This window comes from Anarhichas minor, unplaced genomic scaffold (genome assembly GCF_050575085.1).
Source record: "Anarhichas minor isolate MPS153535 unplaced genomic scaffold, ASM5057508v1 ptg000022l, whole genome shotgun sequence".
In the NCBI taxonomy this organism is placed as follows: domain Eukaryota; kingdom Metazoa; phylum Chordata; class Actinopteri; order Perciformes; family Anarhichadidae; genus Anarhichas; species Anarhichas minor.
The window spans coordinates 815,611-836,515 of NW_027466468.1; the positions used below are offsets into that span (position 1 = coordinate 815,611).

The 20,905-nt window shown below is 42.8% G+C and overlaps 1 long non-coding RNA gene across 2 annotated transcripts; it reads left to right on the forward strand.

The window, feature by feature from the left end:
• The first annotated feature begins 7,415 nt into the window (after positions 1–7,415).
• LOC142955190 (uncharacterized) lies at positions 7,416–20,200 on the forward strand. Of its 2 annotated transcripts, XR_012955810.1 has the most exons (4): positions 7,416–8,271; positions 8,371–14,679; positions 14,970–15,020; positions 15,396–20,200. It is a non-coding gene; the product is annotated as an uncharacterized LOC142955190 (long non-coding RNA). The 2 variants fall into 2 exon arrangements; XR_012955809.1 differs by having other exon boundaries at positions 7,416–14,679.
• The last annotated feature ends 705 nt before the right edge of the window (positions 20,201–20,905 follow it).

A 20,905-nucleotide genomic window follows, 5' to 3' on the forward strand; every position in this document is an offset into this window, starting at 1 on the left:
GGCTAACATTCAGGCTTCATGCCTCGACTTAGCTGGCAACCGAGATTCTGTCTTGCACAACTATATAAAGAGCTGCGCATTATAGCTAACCTTTCCAGCGCTCCTAGGAACATGAGATCAGATTTCTGTCCCTAGATCAGTTCTCTCTTCCGTACATCTGTCTCCCGTTCGTCTCTCTGTGTCAGTGAGTGTCCTCTCACGGCCAGTGTCCAAGCCAAACTGGAAGGAAAAGTGACCATTGTTGGATAGAGCAGAGGAGTACATGTTCACTCATCCCAGTGAAAAGTACACAGTACTGTGCTGGAACACAGCGATCCAGTTGCGAAATTGTGTGGCAGCGATGAAATGATGCATTCCGCCTGTTGGTTGAAACCACACACGCTATATTACACATCTAAACACTGGCTGAAAACTGTTTCCACTTTGTTTGCCATGGTAACAGTCAAACGAAGTGAGCCAGTTCTGAGTAAGCCACATGTCCGCTTGCTGGGCCGCAGTGGAGCAGCGGGACATAAATCTGTTCTCCTGGACAGCTGGACTGAACTGTCATTAATCAGACCTATTGATCAGAGCTATTTGCAAAGACACTGTGATGTGAAACAAACCATTCAGCACATTGTCAAGCTTTTGATAGCAATTAAGAAAATAAAAAATGATCTGAGGGCAAAATTATAGTCTTATGCGCTTAAAACCACAGACAAATATTAAATATGAATATGATAAATACTGTTTTTGGCAGTACTGTGGTGACACTTGTGTCTACTAATAGTGTCATGAAAACAATTCCTGTCAGTCAATACTTCTTCAGCATCTATCTAGTCAGACTAGTAGGTGATGCCTCAGGCCATGCGTGTACTCCACCTATACAGCAAATATGCTCTGAAACATGCCTCCAGGGGTTCCATCTTCTGTGGTGTTGCTTGTGAGGTTAATGATACAGATTAACAGCTTGGAGGAGTTTTTAGTGGAGGAACAAAGGTATACTCAGGTCCATTGTACAAGACAGGCATACCTCTGTATTACGAAACAAATGTTTTATCACTGACTTGCTGCAGTTTGCCTGACATTGAAACAGAAGCGGTGGCGGTGGTGGCAGCTGGTTCAAGCTGGCTGTGTGTGAATGCACGTGTGAATCTGCAAGTTTGGGCTTAAATAAGCATATATAAGTGACATGAGAATGATTCTGAAGCATTTTATTGCTCAGCCCATTTGGTATTTTGTGGCACACTGCTGAATGTCTAGCTGGCAGTTATAGAGGTCAATGCAAAACAATATAAGGAACTTATCCAAACAGACAATAACCAAATACATCAGCCCCAATCATACGACAGTCAACTAAGTGTTAAAATTGTGTGGGGGGGGGGGGGGTAATCTGCATCACCATGCATGGTGCTTTGATCTCCTGGCCCCATATCAGTGTGAATTCATGCACAAAGTGTTCAGTGAACTTCAAACTTCCCACAGTGACCCGTATTCTGGCTCGAGGCCCAGTCCCCTTCAGCCATCCAAATATTAAATATGCCCAGCTTCAAGAGGAATACAGTATCGCCGGGCCTGACAAACCCTGGCTATGAACACAGTGCTGCTGCTTTTTACAGCGACCTGGTGGTTACAATAGCTGTGTGAAGGTTTGAGGGTGGCGGTAGCAACATAAGAAATCCTTAGAAATAGACTCTCAGAAGGGAACGCTCACTATAGAGCTAATACTGTCCGATTTCATTCAGTCTATTAACAGCAGACAGCTGCAAAAGGAAACATGATTTGATTGATTGAAGCAGATAAAGTAGTAATACGACTTTGGGGAAGAATAGATTCCTAGTTAAGAGCCCACTTCTGCTTTGATGAGTCAGACCTCCACAAGTCCCAGAATAGACTTGTCACCACTAGACTGGTGGTGGCTGGCAACTGGCCCACTGTAAAAGCCTGCTGATTCTGGTTCTATTGGTCCTGCACCCGTGCCCTCCATTCTGATATCAGATCCAAGCCACTCCAGCCACTTCCAGGGAAAGCAAAGGTCAGCAGAGCCTTTTCTAGCCCACTAATGTGTGCGCTGACATTACCAGAAGTTAGAGCGAAGTCACACCTGTCTCGACACTGGAGACCATGTCAGAACCATGGGTCCTCCTAATGAATGACACGTGCAATTCTAGCGTACGAGTTAGCTTCATACACGACTATCAAGTCGTTACGGTTTACAGTACAGTTTAATTGGACAAATGCAATAAGTCTCTGCCATCTGCCAGCCACTGATGACACACTGAAACTTTCTAGCTGAGCGGCAGGAACTGATTCTCCCACAGTGCTTTGAAGCACTACACGCTGACCTGAAAATACGGTTTAAAAAATTTGCCACATATTATGATAGCGTATGAGGTGGATAAAAACACAGAAGGGGATTTTAACATCTTTTTTTGGAAGGGTGGCTCCCAAATCATGACTTGCACTTTTGTGTTAGTGAAGAGTAATTCTGCAATGCACGAGAGTTCCCTTTTTATTAAATAAGCCTATATTCATTTGAGGAGCTTGACCCCTGGCTGGATATAGTGCAGCGAGTGACCCCCTCAGTCGGGGTCAGCTGTGGCCCCTGACATGGATGACCCATTTTAGATCACAAACACCTCTGACCCAGTAACCTGCTAAAGTTAGACATTGTTGTAAACAGCTATATATGGAGGCGGGGGTTGTCCTCACAGTAATTATCGGTTGTCCCACTAGTCAATTTTGTCTTTTTGCTTTAAATAAGAAAATATAAATAAAATAAACACAAACAATTTTTTACTGAAATCACATGTTTGCAGCTTTTAGTGTAGAGGAGTAAAGAGAAGAGTCAAGACTCAGGATCTTTTTTAGCCATGCTAGGAATAAGTTGGGCTGTTGCACGGTTGATCGGTCGACCACATATTAGTCACGACTCAAATATCTCAACAGCTATTGGATGGATTTCGCAAAGATATTCTTGGTCTCAAGAGGATGAATTGGACTGGCTTTGGTGTCTTGACTCTTCCTCTAGTGCCACCATAACATTGACTGGGAGCTCTAAAGACATTTCCCATCAGCCTCAGCTGTATTTTGTGTTTAGCCCTAATGTAACCATGTTAACACACTAAACTAAAATAACTGACATGATATCACTGCAGTAGCTTGGGTGTGGAAGAATATTATTGAAGCATGTTGACAGTAGCATTTAGCTCGAAGCACCACTGTGCCTAAGTACAGTCTCAAAGAGCTGCTAACATAGTCTTTAAATGTGGCCGCAGTGTAAAAAGGATGAATCCACAAAATTTGTCATATCTTTTCATACTCAATTTCATACTTAGAATTGACCAGGGCCTAAAGATTTAAGTTGTGTCATATTGTTCAGATTGAAAAGCCCTCAGGGACACGTTTGTGATTTGGGAGCTATATATAAACTTTACTCGTTGACTTGACAGTTGGAACATGTCGATTGACGGCATGTGAGGCCTTAATCCCGACAGTGTCAATAAGTGCTTGTACAAGCAGAGAAAGTAGCCTTTGAAATGCAAGATGGACGAAGCTGCAAGGATTAACCCCACTGCACTGACCGGTCCCTGGCCACTCTGTGCGTAATTGTGGCGATCTAGTGGTTAAACATTGGCGATTCGTAGGGGAACTGTGAGTTGCATGCCAAAAGGGACAAGAGATCATTTGAGGGGTGGCCAGTACACAAAAAAAAAAAAAAGGTTTTCATACTGTTTCACCAAACACAAACAAAACAGAAGTGTGTTAAACCACAGAATGGCTTCAGACAAAGAAGCACTGTGTGTTAGAGGCTGGTGCGCATGTAAGGAGCCAGAGGTGTCTTTGGGCATTACTCGCAGTTCTGCGAAAGTAAATAATCAACTGTTCTTTGATAGTAAAAACAAGGAAGGAGCAAATTACAGTAGAAGGATGAAAATGCTCTGCTGTGTTTCAGAGCGGAGGGGCAAGAACAATAGACAAGGCAATGGTCTGAAATCAATCAAGACGCTATAGGAACTGTTCTTGCTGCTTTGCCAAAGCTTTTTCTTGCCCCGTAAATATCTTTGGAGTTGTATAAGGCTCGTTAAAAGCAATTGTGGATTAAGACATCTTTGTTTCATAAACTAAAGTCTGTGTAACGGTGTAAAAGTAAAAGAAAATGTCAGCAAAGAGTCATTATTTTAAGCGAAGCAATATAAAAACATATTGACGTCACAAGGAGAATAGCCTACTGTGTGAGCAGAAAAGAAAAAAAAAGGGCAACTCTTGGCTTTTTTGTGACCGGTCGGTATATGCATAAGTGCACATGGAAAATCTATAAACCGATGTGGGCTTGAGGTAAATATGACAGGCCCCGCTTGTGTTCTCGACTCCTTCGAGTCACGGATCACACCGACTTCTCCTTTTCCAGAGTGGAAAGAAATGAAGTCACAGATTATGCTTCCCTTCACCCTCTTTACCGACCAAAAATAAGCAGGAGCCCCCGAAAGGACTGCCAAGTCCCTTTCACTCTTACTCTCTCCAACAAGCTGTCATGTCATGTGTTAGTGGTGGGGTCTCTATGTGTCCAGCATCACAACGCCCCCTGCAGCCTCTCAGACTTAGACAGGAGCCCACCCATGATGGGGGGCAAATGAGGACGAACTGGAAGCAGGATCTGTAACGTGACAGATGGGCCATGTCTAACAGGAACGGCATCGTCCGTGGATAATAATAGATAATGTTCTTTATGATTGATTCAGAGGAGGCCAAAGTATTCCTTGCCCCAACATTCTACATCCATTATACACAGCACTTATATTCTGCTTTTTGACCGCAGGAGGAAAATATTTCTTTTCATTCTCTAATAGAAATCAGCTCTCGGTGGGATTTTCTGCAAACAGCCACAGACTACAAAAAAACTCTCTGTGTTGCAAACAAGTTCCAGCAGTGGGATCTGCACAGAAAATTCAAACCAGCCCTCGACTCTCTTGTTCTTTCTCCTCTGTGAGAGCTGGTCGCCAGCTCAGCTAGACGGCGGCCAGGGATCAGAATCAGCATGCAAGAGAGGTATTACGCAATTTAGGTACTAGAAAAGGCTTAACTATTGATGAGTAAGACGGATCCTTGACGTGCGCAACTCCCAATTTAACTCGCCAGCTTCCAAAGTGTGAAAAATGAGTTGCTGCTTGTATGTGGCCACACCTCTTCATGACATAAACCATCCGACCAATGCTGACAACCAATGCTGACAACCCTTCACTCGCTGCACCCTGCCTCCCTTTCCTGTATCGATTCATGATGAATGTTTGCCACCTACCTTTCTTCGGGCTGAGCCAGAAGCGATCTCCAAGAGGATCTCCTCTGTCCATGCTGCTTTGATCTGATCGCACAAAGGCCTCGGTGGCACCGACAAAACACAACACCTTGTTTTCTGCTTCCACCACCCAGTCAACACCACACTGCTACTCCTTATTTTCACCCTCGTGAGACCCGCTGCCCATCCAGCGGAACAACAGGGCACGCAAGATGGGTCTAAGAGAGAGGAGGAATGGGAGTGGAGGGGTACATTCAGGGTAGGGAGGGTGTTTGTGAGAATAAGAACAAGGGAATCTTTTCATCTGTGGCCCATAAATGCAGAGGAACATCTACGCCATAAATTTGAGAGGCCTTGCCAGCCTGGACACATCCTCTCTGCTACCCCGGATACCCTGCGCCATGTCCCATACATCCCAAGGCGCCCACGCTTTATTCTGACAGCGGCTAAGTGGGGAGATACACACTGGGCGCCTTGTTTGAGAAACCTCACGGATTACAGCCCCAGACGTTAAAATGAAGTGTGGACACTGGATGAAAAGGGAGGACAAAGAAAACTAGATGGAGAAACACAGAAGACAAAGAACTAATCGCCGGACTGCAAAAATCACTACCAAGGCATCCACAAGAAAGCCAACAACAACTCTGTCTTTGTCTTATTTCTTGGTTTATGGGGAGCAATTAAGCTTTTTGTGAGTCGTTAAAGACCGGTGAGTTAATCTTAGAACTGGAGACAAGTATTAGGGAACCAAAAAGAACAGTCCCGCCGTGTAGAGCTCCAATGCAAATTTCCTTGTTAATGTGCAAATGGTGTAACCATATTTCAAGAGCGCAAGAGATCACAGGCAACAGCTAATACGGTTTAGTCGTTATCAATGCTGGCTTGATTCCAATGAGTGCAGTTGGCCCTGAGGGGTAGACCAAGAGATAAAGCTCAGACGGAGCTTCACACGATACACTGCAGCACTTTGTTCAGACTAATTTGTGGCGCGACCAAACCTGTCAAAGCATAATCCTCCTGGTTATGTCAAAATTACAATGTGGCCCCTTCCTTGGCCCTTGACATACATGACTAGATAGGCGAGGGAGGATTTTTACACACAGAAGCGTTTTGGGGAGCTGTCCCTGTGTTGTGTCCTACAGCGACTGCCTGTGAAAGACTTTCCTCAATGTTGCGTCTGCAATACATAGTAATAAGTAATACACTGTATTAAAACGAAAAAGCACTGACTTTAGGTGAAGAGAAACCTTATTTCAATTCTCCAGGAATGTAGCACGACGTGGAAATGAAAGCTGTGCTCTTTAAAAGTGCAATAAAAAATATTGCATCCCTAAAATATATTAGTGATTTATAATAATGATTTCAATATCGAAAAGTACGCAAAACGTATGCAAAAAAAGTACATGTGAGTATTGTATGAAGATAAACAAAAAAAAAAATGTGATTCGGAATTATGCTTAAATGGAGGTTGACTTTCACAAAATGGAGCTCCAGTGTGGTTGGTGAGGAGGGTGTAAAATGGCTGGAAGGGAGCAACAGGTCTGGCAGTGCCAGCCAGTGCCAGCCAGGACCAGCCGGTTTGTGCCACACAGAGACACAGACTTATGCCAGAGTGGGCAAGCTCGTTCACTCTTCCTCTAAACTGTGTTTGTATGAAAATAGAGGAAACATCTGAGCCAATATGAAAACATGTCCCCAAACAATGTAACAAAGTCATGTTTTAGGAATAAAAGAAGAAGAAAAAAAAAGAAAAAAAGACTATTTGCACGATGACTCAGCGTCTGCAAACCACACATGGGTGTGGCCATGCCGGGCTTCGGTCGCTGTAGCAACGGCGCCCACAGGTTATTCAAATACCATGTGGCCGTCCACGGTTGAGGTCTCGGGGAAACGTGGGCCTGCTGCTGTCAAGGGCAACCAGCTATTAAACAACAAAACTCGACACAGGATCCGGGCTCCGACTTTCCTGACTGGCTGCCACAAATGTGAGGATTTGCATTGTAACCTGAAGAGGCTGAGCTTTATATTTAGACAGGCATCCTGACGATCAGCCTCCAATTGTACCCACGCAAACAAAATACAGGTTACTCCTCCCGTACACACACATATGCATGCCCCCCCCCCCCCCCCCCCACACACACACACACACACAGACAGGTGATTTATTATCCTCACTACCATAAAGCGGCTCCATCTGGAGAGAATGAATCAGTTGCATTCTTTCTTTCCTCAGAGTGGAGAGGGGAAAAAAAAAGTGACCGCACGAGGGGCTCCGTTCACAAAAGAAAGACCTGCAGTAAACTTAGTCTGTTTGTGGCTGAGAAAAGAAAAGGCCTATTCTCCCATAATGCAGTCCTGTTTCAGACAGCGAGTGACTCACCATCATTATAATCTCTGTGACATTCATAAACTGAGCTGAACCACCCACAAGAGGGTCTTGTAACTCCATCGTGTGGGAAAGAAACACAACAGCCGTGGCATTTTGAATCAATGCTGCTGCTCTTTTTACTGAAGCTCTGACGGTTGACATATTTCCAATGTGCGAGAAAGTCACCACGCCTCTGCCTCAGAGTGCCCCTGTGGAGCTTCGAAGTGTGTTTTATCTGATGCACACAACGCTAGACTTCACTTCCTGAATTCCTGTCGCCTGAGAGGCGACGACAGACCGCTGCCACCGCGGTAGCATAGCAGACAGGTATGAAGAAACGAAAGGTGGGGGAAATGAACACATGATAATTAATGAACACATTCCATGAACATTTGCTCTTTCAGTCGTGTACTCCAACAACTACAGGAATGCTCTCTGCTTGTCCGAATGACAGCCCATGTGCAGCAGAGTATAATTACTGGAGTAAAAAAAATACAAATGTAACCCAACATGTCCTTTCATGCAACGATGTGACCGAAATAAGCACAGCCTGGCACCTATGGAGCAAAAAAACTCATGCAGCACTGAGTCCGTGCTTGCCACTAAACCACAATAACAACAGGACATAGTATGTCATGCAGGAGCAGAGCTTCACCCAGTGGGTGGAGTGAGATATTAATTGATCACTTTTGAATTATTAAGTTCTAATTATTATTTTTTTTCACAGCATTGTCTGTGAGACTGGCGAGAGTCCAAGGCAGAAACGCTGGGAAAATAATACACCACACCCAGAGCTGCTCTGCTACCGGATTAATAAAATATGAGGTCTGTTAAGGTGCATGTTCAAAGTACAATACACTGGAGGCAACGAGAACACCTACACTAAGCCACATGATCGAGTTTCCAGTTGACATGTTGTAAATGTATTATTTGACATAGGCTATTCATGTCCACGGTTCAAGTGTCCTCACTGCCGCAGGAGATGGCATTTTGCTTTCCTCTTCCCTCGTCCTTATCGGCATGGCTAAAGCTGACTCCACATCCTGTTTTCACACCGGGACGCCTATAAAATGAAACTCCTGCCTTTGAGAGAGAATAACAGTCCAAACAATGGGTGGCTTGTCTTTCCAAACTGTAATAAAAGCCAGTGAGCGGGAGCTGCTCCAACATTGAACAATACAGTGGGGTCATTTAGCACGACTTGCAATAAAAAAAAAAGGCCTCCTCTCAGGATACAGTATGAGCTTTTAAAGATTTTACCGCAATCAATCCATGACTGAATGCACTGATAAAAAGGTGTGGGGACAGTTGTGTTGCTTGCACTCACACACATATATACAATTGCACGGCAGAAAAAGGCATACGGCCAGTACACTCTTTGTGGCAAAACCCGAAGCCAGACAGCGACACATGTGCTGCAGGGGAATTAGATACGATACGAGTGTCTGATGGCTTTAAAAGCGGCATGCCCTTTGAAGGGAAAGCCAAACCAGTTGGATCAGCTTCAGACACGATCCACCTCGCTTTCTAAAGAGCACCCATGTGAGGTGTGACGAGGTCTTGGCAGGAGTGGTTACTCACCCTCGGGTGAAGAAATGTGAAGCCGAAAAGCTAGGGCGGAGAGATATCTGTAGTACTATCTATCACATGGTCAGTAAGGAGCCCTACGCAAGTTTGCCGACATTGGTAGACCACACACGAGCACACACACAAAGATCTTGGCATTTTTGCTTTATGAGTAGAGTTCAGAGTAACTGAGCTGGCATTGTTCGCCCCCCCCCCCCACCCCACCCTTCAATCACACGCCCACACATTCGTTTCAGCAACATTTGATGCTATTTCTCCTGTTGTCGCTCTACCTTCACTGCACAGCAGATATCAACATAAGCAGAACCCCCAACAGAGTCTCCATGGCTCCTTAAACACTGGAAGAAAACATACTGTTCATACTTTCACCTAATGCTCTGTTATGGGGGCCAAGCTATACACCCAGGTGTTAAAGGGCCCTCTGCTGGTTTATCAAACTGGGACGAGAAGACTTCTAGATGTACTTCTGAGGAAACCGATGGCCTGTGAGGGCAGGTCTTGACCGAGCCCTTCTCTTTCAAGACAGCAAAAAAAAATTTTAAAAGCATGTGCTGCAGTGAGTGTATGAGGGTTTTAAGTGTGTAGCACAGAATATCCATCACTGAACTAGTGATGCAACTGTGTCGTTAAGGAAAATGTGACACTCAGAGTTCAAACAAGCGTCTCTTTCATAAATCCATGCAGTACTTATTGGTTCAGATATTCAGATGTTCCGGACCATCCTCCGGCAACAGTGAAACCACAGAAGAAGAAGAGTCACTCACCTGAAAAAACAGACAGAAAAAACAAAGTATTAGTGTAATCTCATCAGTGGTAAATAAAGATACGAGTATGCCATGTTATATAACAAAATACAAATGTGGGTGAAGTTACTACATCTCTCACAGACACATCTGTTGAACTGTAACCAACTCTTCCAAGTGTGTTGGATTAAGCAGAGACACTTGCAAAGACTTCAGTCAATTGGGAGCATTTCTTTCACCACACGCTGGGGCACTCGGGGTTTTCATAGCTGTCCGACAAAGAGCCGAGTTACAAATTAATCACCACGCTTGAGCCTCGGGGGAAGTTTGCGTCAGGTGAAAGGATTTTTGCACAAAAGGAGAGGAGAGATCTTGATCTCGGGAATCTTGCTGCACGGACGATTAAGCAAGAATAATCCCTGGATGTGAACAACACGGCCAGGAGGCAAAGTCAAGCTAAACTGGCTAATATCACCATCTACTGGACAAAGAGAACAAAAGCAAGCTGTGTGCTGCAAAGCATGACGCTAAGTTACAAAGTATTTCAGCCGGGTCACCACACTCTTATACTATTTCAAATTCCTTTACACCATACCTTCCAAACTCCATTATGGTATACAGAATAATTCATGTGGACAAACTGAGACATTGATAACTTGTAAGATATAATAATTATTTGGTGAGTATCATAATTCATCAAGCACATAGCGACATGTGTAAAGGGAACATTGGATCTGGTGTCTAAATCAATTATAATAGAGTTGCCAGTGGAGGAATGTAACTAAGTACATTTACTAATACTACTGCAGGTAATGTATTTATAATGTACCAGGGTATTTCCATTTTAGGCACATTTTCTCCTTTTTACTCTACATCTCAAAGGTCAATATTGTCTTTCTTCCTCCACTATATTTGTCCGTCAGCTGCAGTTACTTTTCAGATTACGATTTTTCAATGAAGTTATTATGAATATAAAAATTTGTTGTAAAACTGTAGGATGATGTGTTGCTTTATGTGTTGAGAAAAGTCTCCTTTTTAAGATTTTCTTTTTTTGCATTGTCACAAAGCTAAAAACATGAATGTTTGTTAATGTTTGTTTTTTTTCACAGATATGTGGTTCTCACAGGACAGCAGCGCTACCAACATACGATGATCTAATAGAATATGATGCGTTGCTGTGGATTAAACTATCCAACAGTATATAAAGGAGTTACAATCTGCACAACCTTAAAGCAGGAAATGCAACACACACACACATTAATGCAGCAATGACTATACTTTTACTTTGGATACTTTTGCTGATAATACTTCCACAAGGAAAGGGATCTGAATACTTCTTCCATCACTGTAAGTTTCTACCTTTACCTTTCACTGCCCTAGCGTCGACAAGATACACATTGATAAGAAGATAAGAAAAATTATGAGAATTAAGTAACACAGTAAACCAGATTTGATGTTCAAGCTCCAGAAAAATAGACTAAGCTTATTAAACATTCTGAAAGTATTTGTGAAGAAAGGGTCAGATTTGTACAGCTGTCCTTCACACTGGGGTCACTCCACTCTGCGCCCCAGCGATTCCCACCCACATCGCCCCGCTACTGTGCAGGACATTCCCCACATGAGCACCAGTGCAGTTTCCTGTGCGTGTCCCAGGTGGTTATGGTGAATACATGTGGTAAATATTTGACGTAATAAGTTATTAGGTTATGGTGAGGATGATTACATTTTAGTGGGCAGCTTTTAAGGTTTTAAGGATTTACTTCTTTTTTTGGGGGGGGTCCCCCATGCTTCACATTCTGCAGCTCATTTTAAATGGTTATGTCTGCTTCAGAATATTACACCTCAATAAACAAGAATCCAGCCACCTTATTACTTTATCTAGGATAGGGATATTTAACACTATGCAAGACTCATGTCTCTGTGAAAACACTAAACATTTTTCAGTTGAAAAAACAGCCGATGATGAGGCTCAGGGTTGCAACTAACAACTATTTTCATTCATTCAGCCAATCATTTTATCGATGCATCAATTAATTTGGTCTAAAATGAGTAAAACCTCCAGCACAGTTTTAGGTCACGTCTTCAGGGTACCAACTTTTCTTTTATAACAGAAGTTGCATATTCATTTTTCTGTCAATCAATTGACTCCCCATCCAGTCCCATTCCTGTTAATATAACAAACCATATAAGCATGATATGACTACATTAGGTAGTGTGTATGGTCGGAAATTGGTGCACAGAGGTGGCATATCAAAGTGAAGAGAATCAATTAAAAAAGTGTCTAAAAACAGGCGTGAGAAATGCGTCAAACGGGAGAAAGCTGGACACTAACAACGGTTCTGTAGCATCTTCAAATTCACTACTGAGCCAGAGAAATCTACAGCAGTTACAGACATCATGTCCCATTATTTCTAGGTCACAAAGCTGCCTTGTGTCGCTCGTACGATAAGTGACATGTGATACCAACTGCTGCCAGAATCACGTCGTGTTGTAAGCTTGGGGACTCATCAAATAAATATAAAATACAGAACAACAACATGTGAGAGGAAGCATCCTGAAAGAGCAGTCAGACTCTCCTCTGGAACATCCCATGGTCACATTTCCCGGATGGACGGTCTGCTGCCGGATAGTGACATCTTCAAAATATGCGTATCAAGGACAACATCATGGGACAGGAAAGCATTATCTTTGTTAGGAAAGGGACTCTCAGAGCCCATTTATTTGTCATGGGGCGGCATCCAGCCAGTGTGATTGGCCCTGCTTTCGGTTCATTAAGGGGGCATGTGTACTACAAAGTCTGACCAGGCAGAAAATGAGTGCAGTTGGTTCCCTATGATTAATTGTGTTAATTGCCGAAGTAGACCTTTGTTTAGTGATGTCACTGTTTGTATCTGCTCTATTTTACAGAAGACTGTGAGATGTAGTTAAAAGCTGGAAAAAGATAGAAAGTTGGATGACTTGCAAGAGACAGATCTCCAAAAAAAAAAGAAAAGTTAAAATCACAGAAGCAAATGCCAAGATATCCTGACTTTTAGCTTAAAAAACACTGAATCCTACAAATCCCACAATGCAACTCAGGAGTCAGTCAATAGATCTTTCCCTACTTCCCATCTCCACTAATAAATATTTGTTTGATGTTTCAAACAGAACTCAAGATGACTCGATGACATCATGAGGGAATTTTTCTCAAACATAAAAAGTCCTCAGAAAACATTATTTGCACAAACTGAATATAACTAACTATGTAAAGCAAAATGACCTGTATGAGTGAAATAGTTGGAGTGCCACTTGTCAAAGACCAAAATTGTAAATAAAAAAAGAAAGAAATGATACTATGCAAAATGAAAGTATGCAGTGATATCAACTCTTGGATGTCTGTAGCTCCTGTTTTGATACGCATTCCTCTTTGGTTGCCCAGACTGCAAACTACCCCTATCCAACAACAACCTAACACACATTCCACCAGTCAATACAGCCCCAGAAACCTGCCCTTGGCTTTTACTCTCACTCCTGCAGTGTCGGGAAACACTGATCACTGCCAGACAGACAAACCTCCACCGGACAGACACAAACACTAACTGACAGTGCCTTACTTCTTCTCGCTCTGTGGGAGGTCTTTGAATCGTGCTGCGGCCTGATGGAAGCTCTCAGCGGGAAATTCGTCCTCGCTAATCCCAGAGAGTGCCACAGCAAAAAGGCCTTTGAGTGAGAGGAAGAATCCCTCCCCTGTGGGCTCTGGACTGAGAGTCAGCAGCACGGCAACATCGCAGTCAGCAAGAGCACACGGAGGGTAATATACGGTACTGCTCAGGCTGCTAAAACGGGGGCATAAACTGGCAAATTAGGGAGCCGCTAGTGAAGGGAAGAGAGTATATCTCTGTAGGACTGCACGGCCACAGTCAGCATCTATTCTGAGTTACACCTCGAAAGGTTTAATCCATCTTTGATGCGGCATTATGAGATTAATGCAGAACTTTCTCCGTCAGTACATTGAGACTGAGTAAGGACCACATATCAGCTCTGTCACACCAAATCTATAGCCTTTGCACAAAGCAGGGAATTCTTAAATCACAATGTCTGCTTTCAATCTGTGGCAGAATAATAAAATATGTATTTAAAAAAACAAACAGATAGCAGATTATTAGTGCCAGTTTTGTTCATTGAGGTTTGGTTCCTGCAAAATGTTGCTCCTTCTCGAGAAGAATAAAACAAACAAACCCCTGACAATTCTGGGAAAATAGCATGTTTTGAGGATCGGAATGAGGACATGTAACCTGCAGTCCATTATACTATAGCACAGACAACCATTAGCCGCTTTGAAGCACGTTGTCTTGTGTTCCCCTGCAAGCACAGACAAGAAAAGCAAATAGGCAAAACAAAATGTGGATGACACACTGATCCAGCGACAAACACAGCAGACAGAGAAGAAAATGCTCTTCAGGCGCTGTGGGGAAAACGGTATGTTGGTTCAAAATGCCAACTGGTGTCAGGCTCACGAGGTCTTCTGCAATATAGAAGACAACTTGATAGTACCATCGTTTACTTCCATGCATCTCTTAATGCATTATTGTGACCCTGAGCCATTCTACTCTACAGCAAGTCAAATACAGCGGAACTGCATTGGCCACATTTGATGTTGGTTTTTTCCATCCGGGGTCTTTGTTGACACTGTATTTGATTGACCTCACTACCCATGTCACTACCAGGTAAGGTGCTACACCGAATACATTTACAGATTATCATCTTTGGTGAATTCAGTTTTATTTAGGGCTGCAACAATCACTTTCATTATCAATTAATGTGTAGATTGTTTTTTAATTAACTGATCAATTACTTATTCTACAAAAAGGAAATGTGTACTTCTCAGATCTCAAAATAATAGTAAAACCAAAGGTATTCAATTTCTAATTATATAAAACAGACGAGAAAAGCTTAAACCAGCAAATTACTTAAACCATTACTAATAATGTTGACGATAATCAATTAATTGTTTCAGCGCTGATTGTACACCAGACCGAGCAGCTGAACTCGTACCCATCCCCTGAAGGTATCCTCGTACTTCATTGTTGCATGGTTGTATAATGTCATAACAGCTGGAAAATCTACTGTTACAGTCATATTCAAACATACTTTGTTGTTATGATGTTATATACTATGCAGACTTGTATTCTGACAAAGTTCTATTGGCAACCAAATAAACTTCCAGCTGACAGAACAAGTGACTATCGGTGATAAAATAGTCTTCCCAGATACTCTCCATCACATGCACATATGCAAACATGCATTATGCATTTTTATTTCTGTTTCCGTACAAAATCTATTTGTGTGTATGTGATATTTAAGGTCACGATCCTGATATACTGTAAATCGAGATATAAATCGTATTACAGATGAAATAACCAAATGGTTTTGTCTTTTACAGGCTAATTCAGGAATACAAATAAATAAAATCCTGTCAGTGGAATGTTGCCATGAAGCAGTCCAGCTCATTGAGTTGCAACACATCCTGGTCTCAAGGCAACCAGCGACACTTGAGGAACAGCATCTCTCCAGTGTCATGGCAAAATCTGACGAGTGACACGTGTCCATCGTCACATGATGTGCCGTTTTCATGTTTTCCAAGCCCGACAAGTCATTCAGACGGACACGTGCTACGCATTTGCTGCTGCTTTATAGTCTGTGCAGTCCCACCCACAGCCTGAAAAAAAACCCTCTCTCCGTCTGCTCTCCACCTGTATCACTTTACCTGTTGGCTTCGCTACCCGTCTCCTTTCTCTCCTTTTCAGCTGCAGCTCTGTTCACTTACAAGTACACGCAACGGCTCGCTTACCTTTGCCCGAGCAGAAGGACTCCATGCTGAACATTTGCAGTGAAGAACTTTGGAGCCTCAAGAGTTACCGCTGCGACTTTGCCCCCCTCTCCCTGACAGTGTTTTCTTCACTCCCTCTCTTCTTTTTGATCCGAGTGTGTCCCGCCGGATCTCTGACTCTCTCTCTCTCTCTCTCTCTCTCTCTCTCTCTCTCTCTCACAATCTATGTACCTTCTCAACTCTCCCTATCAAACACGTCCCACTGTATAGATCAACAGATCCCCCCCCACCACACCCCACCCTCTCCGCCTTCACAGGTCAGAGCCGCCCTCCATAATAATACTTCTGTTTGTGTGTGTGTGTGTGCTAGTGTGTACGGCGGTGAAGTGTTTGAAAGAAATGAGCAAAAATTTCGAAGCTGCAACAAAGGCAAACAAGGGCGTCAAGTTGAAAGGGAACAACGGAGAACATGAGTGAAAGGATCAAATTAAGTCTGGCACAAGCACCGACTCTGCGTTCCCGCTGCAACGGCAGATGAGATCTTTAATTCAGTAATTACAGTCACACACAGTTAGGGGGTATTTCGTGAGGCTAAATGAGAGGTTTCCATGCAGCTTTGTGCGGGGACAAAAAGGCATTTTCAACATCTAATGTGTTGTGAGAGAGTGTCAAATTCCCCTCTACTATGCAGAGAGAAAAAAGACTGGGTGACATTCAGACGGAGGGAGACAAAAGCATTACAGATTGCACGGACAAAGAGGGCCGCAGCGTGTTAACTGCAGTGCCACACACTGTGTGCATGCATTGTGTAATATACTGTAAAGAGAGGATGAGTGTCAGCGGGTGAAAGATTGTCAAAGTTATATATAGCACATTAATGCAATCAGGCCGTCTAAATGGGTCTCCTAACATTCATCGGGCTTGCGGTGTTGAGGCTGGCGCAGGTGGATGCTTCTCAGCCAATAAAAGTCCAACATGCAAAAGAATTTATAAGCCCCGTGTAAAGTAAATAGCAGCCGTAGTTGCAGTATACGGCGTTGTCTGGTCAAGCAGGTGTTTGTCTGAATGTGTGGATTAAAGATTAACACGTATTCTTAAATTGCAGCATAGCACCACACTCATTAACCCAACATGGAGATATCAAGTGGACCCATGAGAGAGAGAACTGTGAATGACACCCAAAGACAAGGCTTCAGTTTTAACTGACTCATTATAATTCCTTCATAAAAGATGAATATATGAATGTTTTTGTAGGATAATGGTCCCTCTCTATTCCAATAGCAGCTACTTAAATAGTAGTTCTACGTTAATCGGACGTGAACGTTTAGTCCTAAACTGGTGAAGCCTTTCTTTGTTCTCGGAGTCTGATAAGCCCGCCATGATCCTCCTCTGACTGAGAGCCAAAAGTTAATTTGCTGAGCGTCGAGTCCTGTCCCTTGAGAAAAACCAACAGTGCAGCACACGTACCGCATGAGGGGAAAAGTCGTCGTCTCTAATGCGTTTCCTTTAACAGACCAGTCGTGTATGTGCAGTGGTGCATGTTTGCTTTTTATTGTTTCATTGTATCCTGAAAGGATGGATATCGCTGGGCCTATCAGCTGCACTGCAAACATAGCACATAAAGTATATGGTGAAGTCCCTGAGAGCATTTCCTCATTGTTTTGTCCATTCAGTAAGTCACTCTTGTCTGCTGGATGTCCCCAAAGCCCTATACTTAAAATGAGGGCAGACTGTGCATTTGCTGTCTTTGTTAAACTTTGAACTAAAGTTTATAGCTTATCTCTTCCAATCTTATTTACTTTTCTTTTACTATTTAAAGCTGCTAAAGAGCCAGATACTTCCCTCAGGAGTTGGTGGAGAACAAAAAGAAAAGGAGAAAGAAAATTGTAATTACATCCAGGTCCCCGGAAACAAGTTCCTCCAAAGGAATGCTATTGTGGCTGTGAGTCTACGGTTGTGTACATTGCCAACAGTTTGCCAATAACGTCGTGTTTACAGCTTGTTGTGCTGCCGTTGCACTTGGCAAACTGATTATGTGCTTCATGAAAACACGTTTCCACACCACCCACTTGCTTTTGTGACGCTAATGGCATCACCCGCTCAGGAAACCGAAGCTACAGGCTCACACACAGTTTTCACTTCTTGAGCAAACAGTCAAAATGAGGAAGTTGAACAGTGCAGGCTTCCCTTTGGCTCTGGTCATGCTCACCATGAGGGGGACACTAAGTCAAATCACAGCTGTGGGTCAGCCCGACTCTAAGGTCTTTCCCCCGGGTCTCACCAAAAATAGCTCAACAACAGGGAGGGGAAACTACCCACGATGCATTTCCTAGCAGGGATGTAGGGATAACCATGTCAGAGGAATGTCCTGAATTGTGTACAAAATTGCTTCAGGGACTCTGGACAAGGGTGTGAAACGGGATACACAGAGAGCCCTGTGCTGATGTGCAGAAGTGAGAATAACAACGTGGAAGTTTTCCAAACAATAGAAATGTAGCAGAACGGTAGGAGGGATTCAGGACAGCTGGAACATGCTAAGAAAAAGCCTGACACACAATAAACACTACAGGAATTTGATGTGATTCCCATGTGGTGGACTACTAGACAAAAAAGGGAGTTGCTGTTCCACAAGTCAACAATAACACGAGTTGCACAATCCATTGTCCTGCCCTATCTTCATCAACATAGACCACACAGTTCAGACCTCACAGAAGCCAACTGATCTCAACAGTTTGATGACAATCAGACTTCACTCCTGTGCTTATAATGAATGTCGTATCCTCACTGAAGACTTGTAAATATCTTCGGAGATATTGGCAAGGTTCAATCATTGTTGATGAATCCAGCTTTATCTGAGAGGGAACATTTTTGTATTTACACGCCCAATTTCAAATGACCACTTTCTGTGTGTCAAGAGGTTTTTCTCACAACTGTACAGAATCAGAATCAGCTGTATTGGCCATGTATGCGTACGCATGCAAGGAATTTGAATCTGGTTTTTCGTTGCTCTCCATGTACATACATAGAATAAACACATAAACACGAAAACAATTTAAATATATAGTAAAAGAGAGACTCCACTGTGTGATTTAGACTGTAAATGTGCAAGTTTTTTTTTGTTAAATTAATATTTCTATCTATATGTCCACTTGAAAGTGGTCGCTCACGTGACGAAACCAATAGAGATGCATCCCTCGACTCTGCAGTTCCTCTCAGCTCTACGGAGATTTACAGCGACTCTGAGTTCCCGGCATATTGTGCCGTTACTGCCGGATACTTTAACTTTTAACGACATCAAGGGAGGAACAGGCTCTACTTTATATTGAATCGCTTGAAGTCCTTGAGGGTGCAGCCAGCCAGAAGGAAAGTCCTCAGAATGAACATGTATTTTCAGTTTTTCAGAAGGACAGTTCCAATCGGTGAAGGAAAAAGAAATAGAAAAAAGATGAGTGCTAATATATCAATTCTGTACGTTTATATACTGTATATGCAACATCACACATTTCTCTGTGTCTCCGTATTCATGATCCAACCGTAGGGAGTTTGTCATTAACTACAGGACATTCAACTTTGCAATTTTAGATTTGGTAGCCAGGAAGCTGCCGATGAGAGTGCAGTCTGTCGGTATGACTCATTTGCTTGTGGTCAGAAGTCTTTCAGACGCTGAGTCATTTGTAGATCATGCATCGTTTTTGAATAAGGAAATTAAAATAAATAAACAGAAATGGTCAGCGAGTCACTTCCTATCTGAACTAACATCTGGTTAATGAAGCTGCTCAGTTCCTGGGAAAATCAAACACTGGCATGGACACACCCGACCTGTATAATAATGACCTTTCTTCACACTTCAAGTTCCAGCGGCCCCGCTGCCGATCATTCCTTTAAGGTCAGAGTCAAATAATGAACTGTCCTCCCAATTCTTATCTTACTCTCATCCGAGCTGTAATTAACCCGAGTCTCATTCCATTCCTCTGACATGCAGCTTTTGTCAGTTTGTTGCCTTTTTTGGCATTTTTGGCAGCTGGATGTCTCCGATCAAAGACTACATTTTTGTGGCCAGAGTAACATCATGTCTTACTTCGGAACTGCTGTCAAATTGGATAATTTTGATTTGATCCAGGCTACTGTAACACTGAACGAGCAAGCATATCCATTTCAACACAAGGGAGCAGTAGAAGGAAACTGTATTTACTCAAGTATTATTTAGATGTACTTATACTTAACTTGAGCAGTTCCATTGTATGCTACTTTATACTCCGCTAACAGGGGAATATTGTACATTTATTTCAAAGCTTTGATTAACTACTTTTCGGATTTCAATGCATTTTCATTTAACCGCTGCAACATCAAAGTGATACAAAGATAAATGCATCAATAATCATTATCATAGGAATTGTATATTATTCTGATTTGGGCCTTTCCACATAATGAATAAGTTCACTTTGGGTATTTTAAGAATATTATGCTCATACCTTTGTCCTTTTACTACAAAGTACTCCTTCCACCACTGCAAAGACTGCCCAGCAGCGTATTAGAGATAAGGTAAATAACTCATATCGAAAGTCTCCATTAAAGCAGCTACAACTTCCTGAGTCTTCAAAAGCCTCTTGCAACTTTTCCTTCCTTTCTTTGTGCTCTATGTTTCCTAGACGTGAGACATGGATCCAATATAGCAGCACTTACAAGAAACAATCGCTAGTAAAAGAGAGCAATCTGGACTGCAGATTTTACAACAGTATCTGGAAATAATGTCATTCACACAGTACTAGTGACTACTGGCTGTAAAACTATTTAACATAGTAATTTAAGAACCATCATTTCATTATGACTGCATTCATTCAGAAACATGACATTATTGCAAATTCACAAAGACACTTGTGGGCCGAGTGGCAGCATACAGTCATCTCTCCTGCAGCCTTGCGTTACTGGCTCAGATGTGATAGATGTGCTGTACAGCGCAAAACAGGGAGAGGGCACTGTTTCGTCATTGCATAAACAGCTACTGTGAATGACAGTTAATGATATGGAGCATAGCATTGGTCCATTAATTAATAAGCAGCAGATGCCTCTTTTATTCTTAAACAGCTGCTCGGCCAACAGCTGAATAGTAATGTCCAACTCCA